This window comes from Squalius cephalus (assembly GCF_949319135.1).
Source record: "Squalius cephalus genome assembly, chromosome: 6".
Lineage (NCBI taxonomy): Eukaryota > Metazoa > Chordata > Actinopteri > Cypriniformes > Leuciscidae > Squalius > Squalius cephalus.
Window position 1 is genome coordinate 7,681,545 of NC_137127.1, and position 24,661 is coordinate 7,706,205.

A 24,661-nucleotide genomic window follows, 5' to 3' on the forward strand; every position below is an offset into this window, starting at 1 on the left:
ACAAATAGGGCGTCCGGGCCTTTTAATTGGAATGGAAGGCATTGCAGATCTATTAGGGCAGGGCTGGAGAAACGGATGAGGCCGTCAGTGAGCACGGCAGGGAGCGGCGGAGCGAAGTCCCCCATCGCCCAGCTCTATCCATAACGGCCCGCGCATGCCACATGCTTCTGCTGTCAGATGTGCAGTGCCATGCCGGCCCCCAGGGGCAGCACACGAGTTCCCTGGCCAATGCAGAGCTTCAACCTCACATTGGCACTGCTTGGCTTTTCCCAATTTAGAACACCTTCAGCACTACAAGGACTCGACTGCGCTGCTGTGGGGAAGCCTTTCACCTGAAAATGAAGCTTCTGGTCGTCACAATGGCGATAAATCAGACTAAATGTTTGAGTGGCATATTGTTTATATCAGCTGTACGTTTCCAATTGAAAATGCTTTATAGAATAGGGATTTTATGTTTGTACTTGTGACACGTGGAACGTAAGTGAATTTTTCAATACAATTACTATCATTTATAATAATTGTACAATAAAATGATATAAAATCTGAATAATAAAGCAAAAGAAGATCTTTTATTTTTTGTCCATCAAGGGCTTTGTGTCCTTCAATTAAGGGCTTTTGGCATCTTCATTAAGTCAGCTCTCTATTGTAAGAGTGCTATGTTTTAATTGGTGGAAACTGACTGTATTATACTGCCATTTATTTTTAAAGCGAGTCATTTCCCATCCACTAATACAGCGTAGTGTACAAACTTTTAACTGATCATCTTTCAACAATTAATGAACTCATTGTGGGCTGCTGAGAGAATAGAGTTACACACATTAATCTAGCTAGAGAGATAATCTAACAAAGTCCAGTCCCATGGTAGTCCTTGTTATCTGACCAAAATGAACGCGTTTTCATGATATTGAGTTGTGAAAAGCATGTAGGTTGGATAATCTATTGATGATTGTGTGTCGCACTCTGGATATACAATACATGTGGAATATGAGTAGATAGATTTTTTTTTTCCTTGATGACTTGATATGTTTGAAATAGTAATGCAATGCAACCATAAAGTGTTTTCAAATCCCACATTTTCTTTTATTGCAGGCCCATTTTATTGCGTTTATTTTGTGACGTACTGTACTTGACCTGTACTGTAAATGATTGTACTTAACATCCATCCCTCAACAATTTTGCATTTTAACTAGTGAATAGACAGATGGATAGCAGCAGAAATAGGATGTTATGGTCAATGGTGTTGACAGAAGTTGAGCTTAGGGATCTAAATTTGGTTTTGACATTCGCCCCAATGGAACAGTCCCAGTTCTCCCTATAGCCTTCCCATCCATGTGTCTGTGGCCAATGAGATTATTTGTCTTTCGATCTATTTTGCGTCCTTGTGGTTAACGGCTCATCATGAAGTGTTCTTGACCGTCCTCTGGATGTTGTTGATGGTTCATCCCATTACCGGTCATTTGGACCTCTGAGCTGATCATTAGATGACAAGTGACTGAACATTAGATGACAAGTGATCAATGATTAGTTTGTGGCGATGCAGTCTTTGTTTTTGGACAAGATATGAAGCCAGTCTGAGATGTGTTTGGTGAATGAACGAAAATAAATCCCTTGTTTTCACTGCGGTCGTTCAGCTGGCTGCCTTCAATTTTATACCTGCAAAGTTTCAATCTAGCTTTCACCCACCTCCTTTAACATTTAGCTTCCCCCAGCCTCCTCTGCCTGCCTTTTCTCTCTTTTCAGGATTACTCTTAGAGACCGCTCTTGTGCTGTTATTTTCAACCCTGGGTGGACTGGGGCTTTGGTATGTGTTCTGGAAATACTTCAAAGAAAAGCAAAAAGGCAGCAATTTTCTGCTTGAATATCCCTCTGACTAAATCCATTGATCATCCTTGGGGTTCCTGAGAAGAGAGGGAGTGAGATGGAGAGGCGTGTTTTATCCTCTAATAACTCCTACCTTCACCCCTTTCTGCCTTGCCGTTGTTGTGTTGTTGTTGGTCGCACCTCTGCTCTATTCCTTAGAGAGCCAGTGAGATTGAAGTTATTTTATGCTTCAGCTCCCCGGGCCCCAATTTGAAAACTCTGCGTGTCAGTTTTTCGCACGTTGCTGTCATATGGCAAGGAGTGGGCTTTTCTTTTTCTATTCTAACCTTTTTCTTCTGAAGGCATCTGGAGGAGGATTCTTCAGAATGTGACATCTAGGTCAAGTTAAAGAGAGCCAACTTTGAGTTCAGAGGTCCTATTGCAAATGGTCATGGAAAAAACTGAGAACAATATTTATGCACTCCAGCTCCGGCATTGTATTCCATCTTTATTGACCTCATTTGACAATCGGATTGGTCTGTTTACTTATCTGAGCCTTAATCAGGTTCCAGCCGCTATTGTCCACATGGTTGGTTAATAGCGCATTAGAACCCTGTAAAAACATTATAAGCAGTGTATCCAAAGTTTTAAAGGTCACTAAAGCCAAAGATCATTATCTTTGAAATGAATGGATGTCAAAATTCCTATATTACCTTGGAAGCAGATGGAAGGAGAGCCTCCCTTGGCCGAGCTCTGAACACGGTTATATAGTGACATGAAATGACACATAAATAATCTGCATCCAAAGTGTTGACTAATGAACACGGGGAATGCACAGAACCCCTCCGAGCACCGCTCCTTCCCAGAAATAACCGCCGTCACAAATGATTGAGATTACAAGATTAGCCCCCTTGTTCTTTTCCATTGAGCTATGAAAGCACTGCAGTGACGTTTTGGAGGGTTTCAAGGTTACCTCGGCTATCTCTTTTTCTTACTAGCTTTGCCTTGACAAGCTTGGGTGAAGGGTGGGGGGATATGTGGAGTGAGGGTGAATGGGTCATACAGTTGCCTGGGTCATAAGCCAATCCTACTCGGGTTGGGAGGCTGGCACTGGCACCTCTCAGACACCTCTCCTCACCTGCCAACATGCACTGTCTCCAACAGACTCAGTAAACGGCAGCTAATTGGGAGGTGATGACAGACAAGCCGGGCTCAATTTGCAGTGCTTTGGAGACAACCCATTCCCTCTCGCTCTGAAGCTCAACAGAGCCCTGGCCTGCACACAAGACACTGAGATCACCTCTACAGTGACTCTCTTGCTCCTAGCCTCATCACAGTTCCACTCACAAATGAGGAAAAGCACATAGAAAATACTTTATAAATAACAAATGTATTACTTTATTTTTACATTTAGTTCATTGCATATATTTAACTAATCTTTTTAAGGCAAGGTTAGTTCAAATAAAATAGTTTAAAACTTTTTTCCCCCATGAAAATACTTTATGCTTGTTTCTGCTTTTTTTTTTTTTGCCTTTGTACAATTTTTTTAAAATGGTTTTAAATGTACAAAACCATCATGAATACAAAGATAATATTTTTTAAAACTTTTTTTTTTCTTCATTGACCCTTTATCTTTTTTTTTTTTACAAAGGGCATTGATCTGAAATCTTAAATGTATTAAGTACTGAACAAAACCCTACAATGATTAAGCTGTTTCAGATTAATCAGTTTGCCTAAAGCTCATTTTTGCCACCTCATCCCAATGTGTTTGTCATGTTTCTGAGTTGATGGAGGCTGCCCTTACTCTCAGAGTTTGCTGTGTTTATGAGCTGAATACGCCAATAGAGAGGATCAATACCTTCCAACCGCGTCTTATAAAATACCCAGGAGTAATTAAGCGTGAGCACCGGAGCGCTTCCATTGAAATGTTAATGACAGAGCTGAACGGTATAGTGTTCCAGGCCATAGGAGCTTATGCATGACTGTCTTAAAACTGAGCTTTATGTTGCGATTGTTTCTGCTGTGAGAAATCAAAAGGAATGTTTGGCTAAATAAACTTCTTTTAATTTAACAAAAATCTATGAGATTGCATTTAAGCATTTTGCTTTTGTCCAAGGAGCCTTGTGACTTTAAACTGATACTGCGAGCAATAAAGAGTTTCATCATGTGTGGTTGGCAAATAATAACAGGGACACAAAGTGAGACAGTTGTGTTAAACCACAAATCACCCAACCTCCCTGCCTGTGGGTTGTTTCGGGTTGGCTAGCATGAATATTCACAGCCCTGTGTATCATCCTCCTTGCTTCATGGGTGAACCCATCCTCCAACCTTCCCCTTTTCAAACATGAGCAAATTTACGCTACGCTAATAACTTTCTTTCTCCACTGCTTGATTGCTGAAGCTTGAGCCTTGACACTTGTGATGCACTCTGCCAAGAACATTAAGTATCCAAAAGTGATAAAGCTTCAATTTGCTAGACCATTAGACTAATTACTGCAATAATTAAGTAACTACTTGATTAGAACTAATGGGTACCTAATTATCCAGGAAGGAAGGATCAGGTGGTAATTAATAGAGTCAAGCTGATGTCTTATGACTTACCGTCCCTGGTTACCAGACATTAGGGAATGAGAATGGTAAAAACAAACATCACCACTCCAGTGTTTGTTTAGACCCCTGTAGGAAACAATCTGTTTATGTGGTTTTGTGCAGAGTGTGGGTGAAATGCAGTAAACTGCATTTACTGATGATCATACTGGTGTCCATTTGTAAACTCACTCCATCTAATGTTCTGTGCTTGTGTCTGTTAAGTTATGTTTTGAGGGTATGGATCCTTTATTGGCTCTGATATCCCAGAATCCTGTACATGCACTCTGAAAAACAAGTATAAGCAAGTGGAAAAAAATCTACAAATTAAGATATTTATATTTGAAACAAGTCTTGGCATTTTATGCAGTGTTGCTTCTCAAGTACATTTATCTTGTTTTTTCTTTATATGTTTTTTACTGAAAAACAAGTAAAAAAGGCTAATTAAAACCTCATTAAGAAGTAATCTTTTTGCAGTGCAGTGTAGTGGTTGGTGGAAAAAATGGCGTGTGAAAGAGCAGTTAAATAAATTTAGCAATGTCCTTTTTTTTCAACTGAGTCATAATTCATAAATGTATTTACTCATTTATTTACTTTCTACTCCTTCAGATGCCATGAGAAATAAAGAAGCATTGTATAGTCACTAAGTAGTTGCATAGTTATCACTCAAAATCACTTAATCGGATTGGATAACCTTTCAGTTAACTGCTATGTACAAACTTTATCATTTATATATATATATATATATAAACTTTTTACTTCACTGTGACTCAGAGAATTCTCCCACGTTTTCAATCCCACATACCTTCTGAGTTGAATGAATAATTAAACTTATGCTGTAATCACATCTCGTGATACAGATATTTAGGACATCTTAGACATAAAAAGAGATGGATGGGGAAAAATCTAAAATTTATGGAATTAGAGAATTAGCATAAAGAGTATTATCTAAACATAAGGCATTAAGCTGGGGTGTTGAAAAGGTCATTAAAATTTAAGTGGATTGAATACAAAACCTTAGACATGATCCATCAATCAATCAATCCGTCTGTTATTCGATGTATAATTGCTATAAGATGGGCTGCTGCTGCCGAGGCCTCTCGCCATATGTAATATGCATGACTGTGAATGCAAGCCAAAGAGAAACCTGAAGCTTTTTGATGTATAGGACCTTTATTAATGTTTGAATAATATGTGCCTGGAGGGAGGGCTATAAATTAGAATTGAGAATTGAGATATAAATTTTTATGAGGAACCCCTCATACATTTCCATTATGTATTTAAAAATGAAAGAATTGCCTTGATTCTGATTGAGCTTGCAATTGTGTGGAGTCCTAAAATTGTGAAAACACACAGAGCTGACGGCCAAGGGGGGAAGAGTCAATTCCTAAAGTGCTGACTTTTGCACATTACACTGACAAGTCTTTCATTATTTACACCTTTGATAAATTACTTAAAACCAGTAAACAAGGGACTGTTGTTAAATCAACATCCATTTACTATATGAAATCAAAGCAGTGTGTATGCTTCTTGCAGACTTCTTTTCTAGTTCCTTTTTAAAATTCTTTTGGATAATCTCCCTCAGGTTACATCGTGGGTCAGGGATGGAAAGTTCAGAGGCTCTCTAAAGTACAACAGGTGATTTCCCTTTTGACTTTCCTCAGCATATTATTGACTCGCATTAATAGAGTGGCCTTTGAGCAGTGATTAGCTGGGCTTGAAGTCACATCAGCAATTCATCAATGCACTGTATAGACCCTGGATTGAGCCATATTATCCGTTCAGCCATTTCTGAGCTCTGCCCTAATCAAAGGGAAGCAGGTAATGCCCCATAATCAGTCTGGCTACTGCTTCTCTCCCTGGACCAAGTCTAATAAGGGGAAACGGGATTAGGAAGCGTGCTGATCTCACCTTTCCAATGATAAAAGTGGGACTCTGTTTTTAGTCAGCGGGGACTGCATTTTTTTGCACTAACATTTACTTTGTTCCAAGATCTACTGAGCTTCTTCAGAGAAGGCAGTTCCAGAATGCATTGTGATGAGAAAAAAAAAAAAAAAAAAAATTCCAAGATGCCAGACAGGGTAAGAGAAGTGTTGATTAGAAGTAATAAATAATCTTATTTGTAGAGTTTGAAATTAATTCTCTCTTCAGTTGAGATTTTGGCTTCCAAAGATAATGAAAACAAGATAATCAAGATAAAACAATTATCATTGTGCCGCATTTCACTTCACAATGTTGTTAATCTCAATATTGACCAAAATAATTTATTATAATTTTTGCCATGATATTATTGAGATATTTACTGTGTTGAATTATTTTTATTTATTTTATTTTGATATGTTCCATTTTAATTTTAAAGTTTTAGTAATTTCAGGCATGAAAACTCCTCACCTTTCGGCGAAATTCGCCGTTTTAAAACCAAAATGGGTCACCTACGTAATTTGTGCAGATCCGATGAGAGGGGGGGTGTCGTCGAGGCCAGCATTTACCCGCTATAAAGTTACCGTAAACTTTGCAGCTTTAAAAAACAATCATCATTCCTAATGGCGAAACATGACAGCCAATACGAGTTAAGAGTAACGTTAGGGCAGAAATGTATATATGCCGCATCCTTCTCACCTTTATTACCCCTGGCCTGTTTTCATGCCTGTAATTTAGTTGGTTTTGTTTTTCATTTTTATTATTTTCATTTTATTTAGTTTATTAATTTTAATTGATTGTTTTGTTATATTTCATTTAAAGTTAATTTAATTTAATGTAACAATTTTTTAATGGTTTTAGTTACCTATAGTATATCCTGCATATACACACACATATATAAAGTACTGATTATAAGTACTGAAATGTATTAAAACATTGGTCATTGTAATTAAATTTGGATTATTTTGCCCAATATTTACTATGTGCTGTGCATGCTTGTTAATCACAGTTTTAGCTTAGCAACATGCTAACGTTAAACATAACTCATTTGAGAGTTGCTCAATTTGTGTGGTGTACGGAGTTGCACATATGAGTTTTGATGTTTAGGATGCTGCCTATACAGGCAATAGGCAGTGAGTCAGCTCACTAGGTTTTGGTTTAGTTTCGGAAAAGGTCCCACTTTAACGACTCCAAGTGCTTCTGCCCCCAGGTCTCAGTTATGGATAGTGCTGTTTCTGAAAGACAGGAGTGAGTGGTGAAGTGAGGGAGGAAGAGCACGGGAAGAGAAAAATGGGTGGTTTAGAGATGCCTGGTCCACCAAGGGCTTCACTAAGGGGCTTAAACAAGATGAACATTAAGGGCACAGTTATGTTGTCTCCCTGGGTCCCTGAGAGAAGCAGCCTTTGATGTTGAGACAGGATAAAAATAGTGCTGTGCTTTTCCCTCTAGTAGGGAAAGATTGCACCATAATGTAGGGCCGTACACATGACTGGCAACAGCAGTGTCAATTAGTCAACTGTTTACAGGCCTCTCTCTGTGAAATGCCGCTCTCTGAAGAGAAAAGTGTATTTTTTTTGAGGAGGGTTATTTGTAGCTCTGTGCCCATTTGTGCTCCCATCTGTTGATGCTGGATTGCACCTCAAAGACCAAATGTGGGCAAGCAAGATAGTTTAATAAGTACCCAAGGTATCTTAGGCAAACACACCGATGACAATCTGGATGGCCAGTCTCTCAAAGGTGTTTCTACTAAATTTAGTAAATGTAAAACTTTCAAGAGTAAACATTGCTATGGAATAAGAGAAAATATATATGATTGACCCACTAGGGGATCGTAGGCGCTTTTGTTCGCTAGATAATCTAAGGAATCCAAAAAGGATGCAAACATGCTTGTCACATGGCTCATTTTCAGATTTTGTCATGTTGTTACTCAGTCTCTGAATTGTCTCTAAGCAATAGTCTTGAATCCATAACTGACAAGGAATATGTAATTGAGTACATACCAACATTTACAAGAAATGTTTTTTATTATTGTATTTTAAATGTTACATTTTTGAAAATTTTCATTTTTGAAACTGAGAACATAGCGACATTATATACACTGTAAAGTTTTGGGAGACATAACCCAAAACATGGGAGAGTATTGTGGGAAAGGCGGTTGTGGACAGGAAAAAATATATAAATTTAGTTTTTTAGCTTCATGAATAATAACATTTTATAATAAATAGACACTTTTATTAGAAAACTGATGTTTATTGGACCCAAACTCTCACTACAACCTAATTGTTGAGACCTGGAATGAGGTATATGTATTTTTTTATTCTGTGTAATTGGTTTCCCTATTTTTTTGATAGCACTGTACATGTTCATCAGACAAGCTGTCTGTGTTCAAACGAGAGTGACGTCACTGCTTCCACAACTAGTTGTGCAGTGTAGTTTACACTCACTATACTGATTTAAAGTTAAGTAGACGGTGCATAAAACAAATACTGCAAATATAGAGTATGCTTAAAAATGAGTGTGATATCTCAGATAGTAAAGCGTTATATTCATGAGAAAATAGGACATTAAGCAGGTGTTTTGCATGCAAAGACGCCCTTTCATTGAGAAATGAAGTGCCACTGAAGTGTATCAGTTACTACACAAGTACAGTTCTGCTCTGCATAATAGAAAAACGTAACAATAGATGAAAACGATCCAGTAAAGGTGTAGCTCATTTGTGCAGAAATCTAGTTGTTCTAATGTATGGCTTTACTCCTTAGCACTTACCTATTCTGTGTAATTATACAAGGCCTTAGCTCTCTCCCTCTCTCACTAATTCACAAAGGCCGTGGTGAATTGATGTACGGCACAATCATCTGCTAGGAGCTGATGTGATTTAAATGAAACTAATTAGGGAAATGTCAAACATAATTAATAAAACAGGTTTAAGTTGCGAAAACACTGTCAACGAAATGAATGAAGATGCCGCTGCTCTTCTCCCGCTGCTGCCTCGTTCTCGCGTTTCAGCGCCGTTCAATTAGGTCATGGATCCGCTCTTCTCTCTCTTTGGCTCCCTCTCTTTTTCCACCTCTCCGTTGAGTTCCAGGGAAAAAGAAGAGAAGGGGAGGGAGGTGGGGGGGAGCCACCGGTCTGAGGACGGGAAATAAATTTGCCTGTCCATCCGCCGCCTGGAAGAAATTAATTGCAGACTCCTCATCCTGTCTGGGTACAACAGGGGCATTAACATAAGCAATTTGCGTCCGACTTCTTCTGCCGGCTGCTTAATAGAGCATCAGACCTGGCCGATAAGGCTCGGGGTCCCTGATGCATTAGCATTTTCATAATATCAAAATATTATAGTGGCGTGAATCGCCCAAGCCCCATTCATTATTGATAAGAACAAAAGGTTTTATAAATTACAAAGGGAGAGCATGACCTATAATTACGGCAAGCAAATTAGGGTTGTGTGGTAAAGTCAGTTACATTTGGAAGCAAAATAATGATGCGGGAGCCCTTTTCTCTTTTCCGGCGGGATTAGAGGAATAATAGATTCCCTCACATCCACAGCTGGGACTGTAGAGAATGTTTGTGTTGTCATCAAGGATAGGGACTGGAGATGGTGGGACAACCATTTTTGGCTAACATAGCAATGGAATGTATACACAACAGATTATTACATCATACACATTAGTAGTTCTGAACAATTTATAACAATTTTAAGATATTTTCTCTAGTATTTCTGCTGCAATTATAACAAAGCAGCTTGTTTTAACAGATTTACAGAAACTGAAAGTGTTGATTTATTAACCACAATTCTTTTTGTGATTCCAAAAGTTTCAAGAACTGTCTTTTAAAGGGTTAGTTCACCCAAAAATGAAAAATTGTCATCACTCACCCTCATGTCATTCTAAACTCGTGAGACTTTCTTTCATCTTCCAAACCCCAAATTAAGATACTTAAAATGAAATCTGAGATTTCTGTTCCTCCATTAACAGTTCACACAACTACCACTTTGTCACTTCAAAAATCATCATAAAACTAGGCTAATTCACATGAATTGATCGGTCTAGTCCAAATTTTCTGAAGAGACTTGATCTCTTTTTATGATGAACAGATTTAATTTAGGCTTTTATTTACATTGATTAGCAAACAAACAGAAGCTCAACCGAACCTACTTGAGAACCTACGCATGAGAACAAACCTCATTGGTTCTTGCTAAAGCTCAAACATGCTGCGTAACACGAGAATGAACCTCATTGGTTCTTGCAGAAGCTCAAACATGCTGTGTAACAAGAATGAACCTCATTGGTTCTTGCAGAAGCTCAAACATGCTGTGTAACACGAGAATGAACCTCATTGGTTCTTGTGGAAGCTCAAACGTGCTGCGTAACATTTTTTTTTTTTACAATTATTTTGATAAAATGTATCTAAATATTAAGTCTGTGGCCCCCTTAACAACCACTGATATACATCCAGTAGTGTTGTACTACACTGCAAGGCTGCTCGGTTATAGCAAAAAACATAATTACAAATATTTTGGTCAATATTGTAATCACAACTATCTAACACGATTAGGAGAGTCTGATATGACCAATATCTAATATAATCTTAATAGTTATTTTTTCCATGATCGCAATATGTATCAAGTATATTTTGCTGGAAATAAGGTTGCTGTGATATAAAAATTTTAGAAACCAGTGAAATTATTGATAACATTTTTGATATCACGGCAGAAACTAATTTTAGGCTAACCAAAGTAAGTTAAAAAAAGTCCTTACATTGAACTAAAATTCCAACTAAAATTTACTAATGTGGTTTCCAGAACTTTACCATAAAAAACAGTAGCAACATTTTATTTTTTATGGATTGAGCTTAAATATATACTTATACTATAAGGATACTAATAAGGTGCAAACAGTCATCCACACAAATACAAAACACCTTTATGGTAACACACAACACTCAAATAATACAAAACACTCAACACTTTAAGAAACAGTTATTTCATGGAATGTCATTGTGTAATGCCCCGTTAGATTTATCAGTTTTTCACCGTACTGTATAATGTATTGGTAGGGATCTATACCGTTAACAGATGTTTTACTGTAGCATTTTACTCATTATTTACTGTGAGACACATGTATCAATAAGACAGCCTTTCTAAATATTGATGTTCATGTACACAAAGATTTTTATTGACATCGGTCAACTTCTTAGATATTTACACAATATGCAGGAAGTGACCTCTAGTTGCTTGCGTTCAGTGTTCGTCCTAGTGAACTGAAATACCCTTTAAAACTATCATCAGGTGCAGGGTCTCGCACAAACTGTTGCATGATGGGAGTAACCTTTTTTGCTCTGACCTAATCTGTTTGAAGGTCTTTGTCTTGGTGAGAAAAAAGTGAGGAAGAAAGATATCATCCCTTCAGCCCCTCAGTGATTCATCATGAAGGAAAGCTTTAAGCTTGAATTAAATATGACTTTGTGACACAGTGAAGTTTAAGGGAGGCAGGCATCCACTGAGAGAAATGGGTTTTTCTTATTGTCTGCTGACCTGGGCTCATGACTGATGAGGGCTCGGTTATCCCTCTGAATTTTGTGTTCTATTCCCAGAAAGTAGCAAGATCACACTCCACTTTGCTCGTGGATGAAGGATAGGTTGTGTGTTCAGCTCAAATGCCCTGTACAAAACCGTTTATTGTCATCAAACTAAAAGACTCTGAAATGGACCAAATTGTAACACAAAGCAGTTTAATTGCTTTCTGAGGCTCATATGTTTTTAAAATCACAATAGGCTCTAAAATTATCATGTCAGCACCATAATGTGTTTATGAACTAATGCATTTAAAATAAATAAATAAATAAATAATTGAACGAATAAATAGAAATAAAAACTGCAATGCTAACAATATGGAAATATGAGGAGTAGCCTACATGCTGCTAATTAGTATGATCTCCACAATGCTGAAAGGAATGAGCTGTAAAGTCCCTCGAGTTTTCTTATTGATTACACAGGATGCAAATGTAATTTCTTCTTTTTAATGACTCTGTCCAAAAGCAAAAAATTTCTCTGTTTAGGACAAAACCAAGTGCACAAAGCAAGTCCTAAGGGATGAATGCAAATACAAGCATAAAATTACTGTAATAAAGCATGGAGTTCTTGCTAATAGTACATCTTAATGATTGAAATCTACCTCATCAGATAAGCCAGTTCACATTACCTAACCGAAGCACTAAACGAAGACGTTGTTAATGTAGTGCTATACAAAATGCGCATGAGTTCTTTCTGTTTCCCCTAGTTGCTTTAGTAATTAATCTAAATATATGGAATTAAATTACCTTCTAATAAACAAAGATTTGTGATGTTTGAACTAATAATTTGCAAAACTTCTAATGAACTAATATCAGAAGTGTTTTTTGAAAGTTCTTTAGTAAGTATTCTTAGCCCCTATTTACACCTGGTACTAAGATGCATTTTTGTAAATCCGATCACAAGTGGACGACATTAAATACGCTCGATGGTGTTTTATGCCCCCAATGGCTCCTTAGAGGCAGCTAACCCTACCCTCAACCTTAAACCTACCCATCCCCTCGCTGCCTGGAAGGCGACGTTGGGGGCATAAAACACCAAAGACCATTAAATACAGGTGTATACTGGGTCTGATTTTGAGCTTGTCCACTTTCGACCACTTCCAGAGGTAGTCGGATAACGCATTTGACCATATAAAGTCCATATATTTACCTGCACATAGACTCTCCCCTCAAACAATGAGGACAAAGGTGGTTGAAAGTGGAAAAAAGAGACAGATTAAAATGCTAGGTGTGAACGGGACATACTTGTGATCCGATCATCCAAAATGCATCTTAATACAAGGTGTAAACAGGGCCTAAAGTCAATCAATTTTGGCTGCTTAAAGAACAATATTGCTATCAAAACTATAGAATAGGCTAATATGTTCGCTCTGCAGGTGCGAAAACAATTTTCAAAAGAAAAGAAATTGCTTGTACATTTCACAAATTGTACATTTACTTGCAGCATTTAAAACCATTGATATTAGTTTGTATTGTTTTTTATGTTTAATTTATTTAGACAAAATAGTTTAGAAGTTTAATATCGGTCATTTATTGGTTGACATAAAAATAATATTTCTCAGTTAAAAAGTAGTACTCTTTGGTTCTAGGTTAGCTGTGTGTAGCACCGTCTGTGTTGCTTGTGTTTTTAATTGCTGGACTCAGAATGTCAAAGTCTTGATCCCATAGCGCAACAGCCTCTTTATCATTCATTAACCTCTAGCTGTAGCGTTTTCTCCTCTCTCTCATCCCATCATATCCCCATACAGTTGAGACCGTGAAAAACGTCCCCTAACCAACCCAAGCTCTGACACACTAATGTATTGCTAGTTTGGTGCCCAACTAAAGGTGACATCATATTTTTTTCCTCTCTTTCTCTCTTGCCAACCTTCCATCTAATTGCCCTGTGCCAATAAGAATTAATTAGTCTGCTTATTTTTCTTGGGTTTTGGAGAGCTTCCCCATCTGGTGGGAAGGCGGTCCTCTGTGAGTCTGATTAATGGTGCTGAAAGACAGTTGCTGGAGTGCCTCCGCTCGAGCTGACGGCTTGTGTTCTGGTCCGGGTCAGAACCCACAGCAAGCTGCGCGGTGCCACCCCATTATACCACCACAAATTTCCCAGACTCAACCTAGAGCGAGTCCAAAGACCTCTTCCAAAAACAGTAACGTTGACAACAAAGGAAGTGATGACCGGGACAATTACACACCTGCTAATTCTTTCAAGGGCTATCAATCACCTGATTGGATGGTCAAGGATTTCACCTCAATCTGACATTGATATAAACAAAGTCAAAAGCAAACAAAATCGCTGAATGATAAGTTGACAGTGTGCGATAGGACAGCCGTCAATGCGTGGAAGAAAAACAAAACAAAAACGGAGATTAAAAATGCACAGTAGACGTCAAGCGGGCCTCAAGATCACTTAACATTACACAGCCAACCTCAATCAAAAAGTGAAGATCTGCATGGTGACAGCTGACACAAAGACAGGCTCAGTTTCTCTCTTCAGGTAGATGACAAATTAAAAATAAATTTAAGTGGGGTCCAAAAGTCTGAAAAAAGTCATGCTTTCTAATTAGAATGTTTTAATTTAATAGATTTTTTTTTAAATATATATATTTTTCATTACAAATTATATTAGCAGCAAAACAATTAGAGTAAAAAGTTTACATGAATTTTTGGTACATTGGCCTTTTGCTTCAATGAGAGCAGCACTCAAGTTGGCATGGATTAATAGTGCAGAATTTTAAGATTTGTATTTATTTTGTATACACTACCTTTCATGTAGGTCTGTTGTTTTACTTTTAAGACATTGACACTTTTATTCAGCAAGGACCCATTCAATTGATCAAAAGTGATATATTTCCTCCAGTTGTGTACTTACAATATCTCAAAAGTCTCCAAAGATTTTTTATTTCAGAGAAATTCCGATTTTAAATAACTGTCCGTCCCGGAAAAGAAATGTCGCCTCTCAGTGACGCAATGTCCGCACTATTCTTTTTTTCCGGTGTGGACCATGCGATATTCCACCACACCGGAATATCACATGGTCAAATGTGGAAGTGGTGGTTATAGCGTTATAGCCATAGACTGTATGGTTATAGCTGTTATGGATCACGATTACTCTTTGGCGAGTATTGAAGTGCCAACAAAACGAAAGCGTCCATATTCGGATACACGCAGACTGTGTGACAAACGGAGGAATAAAACTCGGATAAATATCGGCCAGGCGTTTTCAAGATGGAGAGAGCTGCGCGACAATCTTGGACTTGACAGAGACTCTGCTCTCGCGAGTGTATTGATAGACAGGTAAGCAAATCAATTTTTTTTATTATTGTACAAGTAACGTAATAGTTACAGTAAAGATGGTTTTAATAGATATGAATTACACCACATGCCTGTAATAATATAGCATAACATTTCACGTTCCTTGCAGTTCATTAATTATGATGACATAAAATAATATGATCAGACATACAGGTAATACAAAAACGAATAAATTACCTCATCCGTGATCATGATTCATTAATTCCATTTAGATACATCGCTAGATGGTGAAAACGCATTAAAAACGACATCTCCCATCGTCACCTCCTTCATAGCGTCATCAAGCTTCGCCTTTGTTATTGTTGGAAACTGCGCCCTCTTGTGGTGAAAAAATATTACATATTGGAGCTTTAATCAAAGAATGCTGAACAATATTATCATGGTTTACACAAATATTAAGCAGCATAACTATTTTTAACATTGATAATAATCAGAAATGTTTCTTTAGCATCAAATCAGCATATTCAATTTATTTTTGAAGGATTATAGAGTAGTTTAATGAAAAATATATTTTAAATTGTAATAACATTTCATAATATTACCGTTTACTGTATTGTATCAAATAAATACAGCCTGGGTGAGCATCAACAACTTATCAAAACACCAAAAAACCTTCATTTATTAATTTTACATGTGTATGCATTTTCCTCCCTCAAATATATTTGCTAATGTGAACAGTTCTTACATTGCACTCAACAAAATGTGCCACAGGCAGATGACCGACCTCTCTCACCTGTCTGCATGTTGAGACGCATTCACCATGAGGTAATGCAACGCCCTCCGGTCAGCGGCTGATCCTGGGCCTGTGGAGCTCTTTCTCCAGCTCTGATAACTTTAAGCTTCCAGCCAAGGAGAAGAAGAGGGCTGATAGATCTCCCAGGCCACTGGAGCTTGGACTCATTTGTCAGCCACATGTCAAAGAGAAGATGACATTTACAGCCCTGTGAAGTGACTGCCTCCAGCTCGCCGGGCAGCCCTGAAGTAATAAATGTTTACCTTAAAGGAAGAGTGCTGCCAAACCGACCTCTCTCCGACGACAGAAAGAGGGCCTTTCTGCTCTTGGGGTCCTTATTTCCACCACCCCTCACTCACGCTGTCAAAAAGAAACAGATTAATGACACAATTTGCCCGACAAATCATATTAGTGGAAGCAGACACAACGGTGAAAAACTTTTGCGGTACCTTTTCAAGGTGCGATATCAGTTCAAATAAAATGTATTCCTGTCTGACATTTATAAAGGTGGGTGGTGAGAGGGAGAGGAATATAATGATCCTCAGAGACGGGGAGATGACCAGCTTTGAACAACGGTGAAAAAACGTGCTGGAGAAAAAGGCGAGTCTATTCATAGTGGCCTCAATGAAAAAATTTTTTAGCTGTTTACAGGTAACTGATATATAGGGATGCACCGATACCACTTTTTCCCGAACGAGTCCGATACCGATACTGTCATTTTTGGTACTCGCCGATACCGTAACCGATACCTGTATTTTCACTGCATTTGTAATTTTTATATATTATTGAGAGTATAGAGAAACCAAAATAATATAAATCATATTAGTTGGCTTAACTTGTTCATCAAATATATATTTCCTTAAGTTATTTTCATGCTTAATTAAGCCTGCTAAAATGCATTGTATGAGCTTATGTTACTTTCACTGTTCATTCTATTGCTCTATCATATTTTATCTTTCATTTAATAGTACAGCACATATTTAGAGCTGCTCCAGAAGGGCCCATTGCTGAGGATTGGGTCAGTGGTACAAATGTTTAGACACAAGTGAAATATCAATTATTCCAATTTTGATACTACAACAAAAACTACAGTAATCAATCAAATGTGAAAAAACACTGCATATTCATTACAATTCAATTCAGTATTCGCACGCTGAGACGCTAGTTTTCGGGGTGTGAAGACTAAAATTTCATCTTTTAATATTGTTTTATTATTAAATATTATGTATCTGTATTATTATTCTTTATTAATATTCATAATCAGTTGTATTATCTTATAGAGTTATGAGTTTATGTGTGTATGACAGTCTGAGTGCATGAGAGACTATAGATAGCATGGGTGCATGTAAAGATCATATGTCAGAGACAGAGACAGACAGAAGGGTGTATACTATACATGTGTTCAACTGATGCAGATAGTTTCTTAATATGGAAGTGAATTGTGCCATGTGTTCGTATGACATATACGTTCCAACAACACAGAATTTGTTACCATGAATGGAAGTCATTCAGTGATGTATATAAGCTCTATCTTACTGTACCACCTCAGAGAAACTAAGAGATGTGAGAGAAGAGAAACTAAGAGATGTGAGGGAAGAGAAACACGAGAACGCATAGACCTGGCATGAATGTAACATCTTCTGAAAGTTTCTCTCCTGACATATAAGAATAAAATTCGTCTTGGCAAGATAACTGGTGTCCAGCCCTGTGACTCTAATAATAAGGGGAAAGACTAAATTTAAATCAACAGGGTGCGCGCTTTGGATGTTTGCGTTAATGAAACTTCTTGACTTGAAAACATCTTGTAATAATGTAGGCAACCACTCGTTATACATAAAACAGGTAACAGTTCATGTTTTACTTACATATATGATTTAGTTTTAATCAAAATATGATCAGCAATCAAGAGCATTCAACAGAAGTTGAATCCGTCCTTCCGATGAGACGTTAAACCGAGATCCTGACTCTCTGTGGTCATTAGCCAAATCTGCCCCTTGGCCTTTGTCCGTCATGGCCTCCTAATCATCCCCATATACTGATTGGCTTCATCACTGTCTCCTCTCCACCAATATGCTGGTGTGTGGTGGGCGTTCTGGCGCAATATGGCTGCCGTCGCATCATCCAGGTGGATGCTGCACATTGGTGGTGGTTGAGGAGATTCCCCCCTTCCATGTAAAGCGCTTTGAGAAACCAGAAAAAGCGCTATATAAATGTAACAAATTATTATTATTATTATTATAGAAGTGCTCCTCTCTTTCTCTCTCTCTCTCTCTCTCTCTCTCTCTCTCTCTCTCTCTCTCTCTCTCTCTCTCTCTCTCTCTCTCTCTCTCTCTCTCTCTCTCTCTCAACATTAATAATAAGCTACATGCCTCGTTTTACTTTCTATGCCATTGACATCCAACTGAACTACAAACTTTCCACTGATGCCTGTGAAAAAGGGATGGGCTCAACCAGTTCAATCCACTGCACGATTTTCTCTTATCTCGCGCACCACAGATATAGGTGTTCCTATATTTCATTTAATATTCCACTAATAAGATACATTTACTTCATAGACAGCCTTCTTTTTTATCCCCATTATACTCTCTGTTGTCAGTGTTTCTTTGTCTGGACATAAACACTGTACACATGCTGCCTGGCCTGCCTGCCTCGGTTGTTGGTATCGGGGCATTTTTACGAGTACATGAGCTATACAGTACCCTACTCATATACACAGAGAGAGTGCACTCAAAAACTCTCATTGGAAACATTCAGAATACTGTAGACCATATCCAATCAGCGAATCTTTTATAGTGAGAAACAAGCACCGCACATCATCAGAAAAGGAGCGCATTCATTGTTACAGTTTGCAACTGTAGAATGAATAGACATAAGATGGAATTTTTTTTTTTCTACGTAGCTCTTACAGACATTTGTATCCTGTTTAAGTGCCTCTGTTCGTATGATAGCTATTTATATTTGTATTTTGTTCATATTCATCCTTATAAAAAGCCTGCAGGATTCACCTCGAGGAGTGAAGTCCTTGAAGAATCTCTCTTGATAAATCTTTGAATGCTCAAATAACCTTAATATTGAAAGGGATAAAAAGAAATGTCCATAGAGATGCTTTAAAAAAGACTTTGAGTATGTGAATGGAGGGTCCTCAGAGGCCACTTTTCACGGACAGTACGGCAATCCGATTAGTTTGGAATAGAGCCATACAGGACAGGCTGTGGAGGTGATTCAGTAGCTCTAGGGGGAGTATGTATAGTCTCTTCTAATCATTGGTCTCGCACTCCACAGAAAGACATAGAGATGTCGAACCAAAAGACTCTGTGTGGAAGGTGTGTAGATCTGTCACGGACATAACACCCTATAATCCAGCTCCCACTGTTAGAGAGGCACATGTGAGTTGAAGCAGAAATGGAAAAATGAGAATCATTCCTTCTCTGGATTTGATTGAAATCTTTATTCATAATAATAATAACTGAAATTTTGTGTGTGTGTGTGTATATATATATATATATATCAGTGGTTAAAGTGGGATTTGGCAGGTGGGGGAACCCTCAAATTTTGTGTAGGTGCAACAGGGAAAAATGACTCACGTGGGACAACATATTGAGTATTGTGGTATAGTAATACTTTTTGGGACAAGAGTGTCACTGTGGCACAATACTTATTTAATACTTATTTTAATGTTTTTATTTTGGTCCACCTACATCTACACTGATATGATGAAGATGTTAAAATTGCTGAACACCACGATATGGAACACAACCTTGTTTTTCACAATGTAAATGTAAAGATAAAAATGTGAAGTCAAAACTGACTCAAATGTGAGGTAGTAGGGGGGTTCGGGGGCATGCTCCCCAGAGAAATTTTAGGATTTCTCTGACCTACATATGTGCAAAAAAAAAAGAAATAGCTTTAAAATGTTGTCATTAGATATTTGTCAACACCTGCTCTCTCCTCATCTTCATCTTTCTCTTTCTCTCAGTCTTCTTATCCTGCCCTATTTTTTCCCCTCCTAAAGCTGAACTTTGACTGATAGTCTTTTCATTTTCGTCTGTGTCAGTGAAGAAAGTAAACAAAGGATCAACTGATATTTATATGTTTTATGAATCATTTTCTGAGACGAGTTAATTGACTCAAGGCTACCAGGAAAGCTGTAGCCTAAGTCAGTATTGCCAATAGGAACCTTCTACAATATTTGAAAACGTCTGTTTTTAAATGTTAAAAGTAATTTTAAATAATACAAATTATAGTCTACGTTTAACACAGTTGGTGTAATTGGCAGACTTTCCCTTAGGCATCAAGCGCTGTGGAAACAAGAATTCTCATGTATAAATATAATATAATAATAAATAATAAAGTATATTACAAGGGAAAACAAATGTCCAGCGAATATCGAACCTAAAACTAACTGTAGCACGCTCAACCATCGTGAGTGCATTCACGCATTAGTAATCGCTGGCGTTCAGCGGGGAGGGGAGGCATGAACCGGTGTAGATGCACTTAAATCAGACAGGAGAACCGTGACTGAGAACGTAACGTCGGGAAGCGTGTTTGTGAAGGCGGGCCAGGGGGTGGTATTCAGTTTTGATTTGATGAATGATGAGAATCATTGAATTTGATGAGAATGATTTGATTTGATTTGATTTGATTTGAATCTATTTATTTATTAATTTATCTGAGGTGCCGGAATGCAGTTATATATACATATATATACAATTTCAGTTATCATTCAGGGCTCGACCAGTCAAGAGCAGTGAGTGATTTGTTGTTAGATTAAATATTGAGGATAAAGACAGCAGTCGGTTTATTAGGCTGCTGTCACTTTAAGAGCTACATACTGTTACACTTGCGGTTTCTTTTCAACTGTTTACATTTACTTAAAGGACAAGTTCGGTATTTTACACTTAAAGCCCTGTTTACAGATCGTTTCTGATGAAATAGAACGGTTGAGATAAAAATGTGGACACATGCTGCTGTCCCGAGAATTTTAGGTTTATTTCGCTTCTCCCCCCCACCTACACAATGGCAGCCTATGGGCACTGGAACAATCCTTCCTAAAACGCATTAAACTTTCGATTACAAAGACGTGAAACTCACCGAGTGGTCAGGGGTGTTCACTGATATGCTCACACAAAAATCGCTGCAAAAGATGCTTTCCAACAGGTTTTATCGTAGTTTTTGTCTCCTCCATTGACTTGAATTGGATGGGCTGTGTGCGGTACGGTATTACTCCGCCGCTTCTTCTTCTGCTTCTTCTGTGTATTCAGTGAAATGCCAGTGGTTTGCTTGTAATTGGCAAAGGTGCATTATCGCCACCAACTGGGCTGGAGTGTTTATTATTCAAGCTCTCAACGGAAGAATGTACGGGTGTGAGACGTTTGGAAAAATAGGTCCACAGTTTTACAACGAATGGTAAAACACCTGTTGGAAAGCATCTTTTTCAGCGATTTTTTTGTGAGCATATCAGTGAACACCCCTGACCACTCGGTGAGTTTCACGTCTTTGTAAACGAAAGTTTAATGCGTTTTATGAAGGATTGTTCCAGTGCCCATAGGCTGCCATTGTGTAGGTGGGGGGGAAAGCGAAATAAACCTAAAATTCTCGGGACAGCAGCATGTGTCCACATTTTTATCTCAACCGTTCTATTTCATCAGAAACGATCTGTAAACAGGGCTTTAAGTGTAAAATACCGAACTTGTCCTTTAAGACATAACCAATGATGCCTCAAAAGGATACTTGCATATGGACTTTTTGACATCATTTTATTTGAATTTGTCCGTTCAAGCTCAAGAAGACTGACTATTCGCATGTTGTCTGAAAGGCAGCTTTCTGGGCGCGTGCTTCGGATGTTTGCACACAGAAAATTTCTTAAAAACATCAGCATTTTAATGAGTACAAGTACACAAATGCAGTGCACTTGGTGCATCCCTAGTTTTTATAGTCATTTTCACATTTTTGAATGCTATCACAGACTTTGGTGTTGTTTCAAAACAACTTTGCTACCTAAACAATATTTAGGTCTATTTTAATATCATAAATTTCAGGAACATTTTCAACTGCTGATTCCAAGAATTTATTTTTCTTAATTAAACAATCCTTATTAAGAATGTAATAAATACATAAATGTAATAGTAGTAGTAATAGTAATAGTAGTAGTAGTAGTAGTAGTAGTAGTAGTAGTAGTACTAATACAACATGGGTTTGGTTTGGATTACATTCCATTTTCCTTTTGCACTTTCCTCCGTGTGGTGATAATGTGTGACAATGTGCTTCCCTTCACAAACCCCAGCAAGCAAAAGCTCATTAAAAGCTTATGGAGCATGCCATCCAAAAATCAATGTTTCGACAGTATGTGTGGGCAAAATGACAGAGAGACTAAACTGTGAGGTTACAATGACCCCTGCGTGGACTACTGGAGGGGGGCGTTACTTTGACATGGGCCTACAGTAGAAAGACAATTGAGATAGCCGGAGCGCTAGAAAAAAGAAGCGCACGGAAAGATACAGAAAGAGCTTGTGAAGGTCACAAAAAGGTAGAGAGAGACACAGAACACACAGATTGGAGAGAAACACACAGAGAGAGAACTGGGCCGCCCAGTGGCGGCATGTCAGAGGTGGGAGCAGTACTGTTATCTGCTGATCCCAGAACTTCCCGGAGGAGTGGTGGAGTCCACCCGTCTCACGTAGTGCAGTGTGCATAGGGACAACTCTGCCGGCTGACAGGAAAGCTCGATTAGCGTGCCACAAAGAGGCCGCCGCACAGGAACACTTCCCTCGGCCACAGGGGCTGCGTCCGCAAAGCACACACTCCAGGTCTCCTTCCTGCGGGGGTGACAAATCACACACGGCAGTTCACCAAAGAGACAACGCCAGAGACGCATAAAAGAGGTGTGAGAGGTCACACACGCAAACATGTACACTTATAATGATATGCGACAGGTTAAAGAGTAGCTTTTGAGTATGACAAGGAAAACTGCATTTTGGTGCATCCGTTAATTTCACTTTGAAATGAGCAACACTAGTCTGGTTAACTTTTAAGATAATTGCAAAACCATAAGTGCAAAAAACAGCCAATGCATTGACATCAAATGCCTTTAAAGGTGCAGTCACATTTAACATTGCTCGGCAAAATTTTGCGGGCACATAGTTTTCTCTCATTTTCAAGTTGGTCATGTGAATTTGCCAAGGTGACCAAAGGAAAGCTGCTTTTAAAGTGACTTCTATATGAGCTTTGTCATCTTACATCTCTACATGCTTTTTCCCTGAAATTTTCGAATGTTACCGCACCTTAATGAACCTTTGTGCCCCCTTCCTTGGAGTCAGCACACACAAGATTGAATACCTGAATCAACTAGTTTGGCTTTACAAAACATCTTTATAATTTATCCAGAATGTCACATACTTCACCTCTAGGAGAGTCCGTTGGCAATGCTCCAGAGAGTGAATTGAATATGTTTGGGCTAGCCTCGGCCCTGCGCGTGCTGCCTGGGATCACACAATGGATCCCGGCTAGGGAAGTGGGCCTGGGCCAGATGGGGAGAGAAAGATAGCAGAGGCGGGATGGGAGTTGGAGACCCGGTAAGCGGGGATCTGGCAGCCCGTTAGGGGACTCTGTCCTGGAAGCCCATTGTTCGGGAAAGGAAAAACACAACAACAACAACAATATAAAAAGCAGTGACACTTCCCGAATCTTTTTATATGATCACGCGAAGAACAATCGGCCAGGCGGAGCGCGTTATTGCGGGGATATTGGAGGAAGCCTCCCCTCTGAGGCACTAAATGATCTTTTCACACCTCTTTCGAAAAATCGTGCAGGAAGAGGGGTGAAAACAATGCAATTTGCTGACTAAGAGCAAGTGTGTTCTGCTCATTTGTGAGATTACAATGGCCTTTGGCCCAGTTCAGACATGAACAATATTAAAGTGAAAAATGGGGAATCCCAGATTAATGGAATGCAGTCATACCGAAACAAATATTATGCTTGATTTAAGCATACGGCCTAAAAAGGCGTAGTCTTCGGTTTGTTTGGATGTTAGCTCTCACGTCAGAAGACACTTGATCGTCCACATCCTTGGTTACAAATTTGTGGCGAGGAGATATTTAAGACCTCGAGACCACACAAGTTGCATAAAATACTATAGTTTCTCAGATAGGTCTTGAAATAAGATCATCCTCTTTAGATGACAGAGATTAGGATGTGCGTGCTTGTGTGTGTTATGGAGAGAGAGAGGGTCTTTGTCTCTCTGTCTCTCCCTCACTCGTTCTCTTTCTTCTAACTGAGAATGCTTATCCTGCTCGGTTGTAGATTTCAGTAACCCCGAGGTCGAGCGCTTGGTATACCTCCGAATCACGATGTTAGCTGGAGTGTAAAATCCTCTCGGGGGAGGGACGGATGTATGAGGAGATAAGTGTCCTGTGGTGTGATGTAGTAATATTTGGCCTCAGAGCTCTAGATGAGACGTGGACATTTCCACCGTGCACCTCTTACGAATCTTGGTTCCTCTCTCTGGTCCAGATGTGAAAACCATGGGTTGATTAAAGAGACTCTGTCAGAACTAGATGCCAAGGGAAAACACAATATTTATGAAGGATCTGTTCACTATCTTTGGGCTAATGTGATAGCTTGTGCTAATGCTTCGCCAGATGGAATGGGGTTAAATGGGCTCAAAGTTTGGCACTGTGGCAAAAAGGAAGACATCTGTGAGAAAGATAAGGGTTAGTGAGGTGAAAATCAGCAAAATGATGCAGCAGA

The 24,661-nt window shown here is 38.7% G+C and overlaps 1 protein-coding gene across 2 annotated transcripts in view; it reads left to right on the plus strand.

Moving 5' to 3' along the window:
- Positions 1-24,661, plus strand: part of nr2f2 (nuclear receptor subfamily 2, group F, member 2) — a 278,032-nt gene that overhangs the window by 34,981 nt on the left and 218,390 nt on the right. The gene's annotated exons all lie outside the window — the stretch shown is intronic.